The sequence below is a fragment of the Amborella trichopoda genome, chromosome 13 (assembly GCF_054954075.1).
Source record: "Amborella trichopoda isolate Santa Cruz 75 chromosome 13, AtrichopodaSantaCruz75HAP2 v2.0, whole genome shotgun sequence".
Taxonomy (NCBI): Eukaryota; Viridiplantae; Streptophyta; class Magnoliopsida; order Amborellales; family Amborellaceae; genus Amborella; species Amborella trichopoda.
Window position 1 is genome coordinate 1,999,750 of NC_142348.1, and position 3,807 is coordinate 2,003,556.

The window sequence follows — 3,807 nt, forward strand, 5'->3', positions numbered from 1 at the left end:
CAAATATTCAACCTAATCACTTGTAATAAATATATCAAATATTCGATCTTATCACATTGTATCTAAAAAGATAGCTACCAAGACTATAAACATTCTTCCCAAGAAGAATGTGTGAACAGGTGGGGCATCCCACCCTTTTGGTGGCCACTTGTGGGCCCCACTTAATCCACATGTTTTTAAATTTTATCCTTATATTTATAGAGATCCATATATTTTAAAAAGTATTTTATTTTATATTTAGAATTTTAAATCTTATAGTTTATTTAAAACATTAAAAAATTAAGTTTTTTTAATTTATAAATCCAAATGGCAAAAATAAAATATTAGAAGATTCACAAAAATTCAAATAAACATTCTAAAAATCTCATAACATAAAATTAATTAATTTTAATGAGAATTGAATAAATGGGAGCACTCCACCTTCAACTGGGATTCGCCTAACTTTATGAAATTGACTCAGCACTTCCCATGACCCACATTCCACTGCAGATGATCATGTTTGGACTACCAAAGTCAACCAATACACTACGCAACGCAATCTCAATTTGCGGATTTCAAGTTCTTCGACCACCAAAGTTAGCCAGGAGAAGCAATCCCAAATTATGGACTTCTGTTTCTCCCATAATCTTTGAGATTATAATGCAACAATGACTCTATGATGCATAGGAGGCACATATACATGCTTCAATTTCATTGGTGAATCTCAAAACAGCTATCTACATGTCGTGATGATACCACGATGAGATTTTAGCCATGTCTCTAAAGGCTATTTATCACACTCAAGAGCCACACGGTCCCTCGACTCTCATCCAAGCATACACCGACCTCATAAAGCGTTAACCCACTAAAACCCTTATCAATTAGATCCCTATGCTCCGTATCTTGAGTTATTCCAAACCTCGGCTAGCTTAGCTCATCGAGCCTAATCCAAGTATCATCAAATAACATTTGTCTAATACGTTCCGCAAAATGATCATATTCTCATTAAATTTATGCTTTATTTATTAAATACATTTTATACATTATCTCATAAGGGCTTTAAAGGTCACATAAACCCAACAATAAGCATAGGGAAATTATATAAGAAAATGGTGAGTTATTATAGTCATTTTGATGGGCATTCTAGAAGGAGAAAATCCTATTTTGGGTGAAATGACTATTTCACATGAAAATGTTTTCTAGAAAAAAAAAATTTCATGAAAAAATTCTCTCATGTGGTTAAGTGTGGAATGAATTTTACATCAACTAATTGCCAATTGGTGTGAAAATATGCATTAAGACAAATTGGTATAAAAAAATTCATAAACTTGACTGCATGATAGAATTTTTTCATGTGAAAAATGCTTTCTATAAAATATTTTCACAACCAAACGTGTAAAGAGAAAACAACACCAATTTAGCCCCAACTCCTCGGTGTTTGGGGTCGACTGTTTGTGTAGAGAGAGAAAATAAATATATCAATGTCCGAGAGACGGCGACATCCACAAGTATTGTGGCACCCTTCACGTACATAATACATGGAAATTGTATTCTCATCCATGCAATGGATAAAAAATTATTATAATTTCTTGCCCAATATTATTTTGTCTTTAGTTCTTAGAATATTTGTTAAAAGTCTAAAAGATTAACTAATTGATATTTTATTCATTGAATTGAAATTAAAAAAAATATAAATTTACATGAATACCCCCAAATACTGTTATTAAACCTTCCTTTTCAAAAATTTGTTTTTACATTCATACTCTCGTTTTTCAGTTTGTTATTTTGTTTTTTATGAATCCTCTATCGGACTTTCAAAGTATGAAGTTTACCCTTGCAAGAGAAACTTTGGATCCCTCAACCTTGAGGGTTTTCTCGATACATAGCTCGGATCTTAAAGAAGCAAAGTTGCTCTAAAGATGAACTGCGGACCTTCAAGGTCTAAAATTGTTTTAAAACTCAACTTCAAGCCTTCAACTTGGGACTTCCAAGATGTGAAATTTTACATCTTATATAATCATCAAAGGTGAAATTTGATAGCTTGAGTGTGTCACAAAGTTCAATAAAAGTTATTTCGAACGTTGAGCTTGGTCAATGGAATAAATGCAGTCACCCAATTTCACATTGAATGGTCAAGATTAATTGTGACCATCTTGCACCAAAGATGAATGGTCACATTATATGTTTTCATGTTATATATTTTTATATAATGTATGGATGCGGTTTGTATAGAGCCAAGGCTCTAAACAATCAAATTAGAGCCTACCTTCAAATAGTGTTTAGAAATATGGTTTCAATACTGAAACGTTTTGTGATAGCCTTGAATTATATTTTTATCTTTAGTTATAAAATTTAAAGTTTCAAAAATAGTGTAGATCGAGCAGATCTATCAAAATCTTAAAAATTGATGGTCCACAAACTAATTACAAGATGCGCTATTTCCAAACTTGAAATCCATTTTCTTTTCTCATATTCATGCTTCTTGATGTCGAGATGATCAATTTGATGATATATAAAACAACCTCTTCTAATGAAAGTTTTGAGGCCGGCTCTAATTTGATAGTTTAGAGCTTAAGCTGTATATAAACTTTTTCCATAATGTAAAAATATACAAAGAAACTATTTACTTTTAATACAATGAGGTCACTATCACTCTTGTCCAATAAATTTCAAATCGGGTGGCTGCGAGGGGGTCATTTATTGGGCTCAAAGGACATCCTCAAAAGGCCATAAAAATAAAACATAATCCCAAGGAAACAGTTTGGAACTAATAACGACCAATTTGGGACAAACTACACATGAATAATCGTTGACATCATTGTCAACATTATCGACGGAAGTCCCAATAGCATTAAAGAGGAAGTTATTTGAACCATCAAACTCAAACCTTCAGATGGTTTGGAATACAGATGACTGAGAGAGACGATGCTGTCAACCATGTCAACAATACTGGCAGCAACATTGGTTCCTGACCGATTGAATCAACTGCCAATCGTCCGACATCAGAATGTACTTACCGAATACAATATTCTTCATCATTATAGCAACAACGAGGATAGGCCTAGATGTATGGACCCGTCATATATGAAAGATCAATTTTAGAGTTGGTGTTTTTGACACTGAAACTCCTATTTGTGACTCTGAAAGAAAACTATGTGGATGTGTAGATACATATTTACATCCAAATATGCATAGACACTCATAAGTACATAAGAAGCTACTTAAGCACACCCATATACACGTGCATTAAGCGGGGTGGATCCAATTAGGCCTACATGAGCCGGATCGGGCCCATGGAGCCAGAGGGCCTTGATTCAAGGCCCAACTTGACTCTAACATGCCCTATGAAGGGGCCAAGACCTGCCCATGAGGAGCCGGCCCATTTACACTATTTTGTACCATAAACCGACTTAGGGCTTCTTCAGACCATGTACTAAGGCTCAAGACCAACCCTTTAAGCATACTTGCCTTAAAGCAAGGCCCAGCTCAGTTTGACGGGCCCTATAAGACCTATCCTAGGCCAAGCCTACGAGGCCTGATGGAGCGGCCTGGCCTAGTTTTACTCTTACATGTAAATGAAATAAAGGACCAATGTGATATTTTACTGGGGAATAATATATTTTTTTTCACCCCTTTTGTTTTTGCAAAATATCACTTACAAGTGGTCTTATTACAATAACATATGCTTCAAAATAAATTCAATGTAACAATAACACCAAGATCTTAAAACTTGATACCATTGAAATAACTATGCGCTATGATTAATAATATAAAGACAAGATTGCAAGAAATAAAAGTAGAGATTGCCGAAGATTACCTCAATCGGAC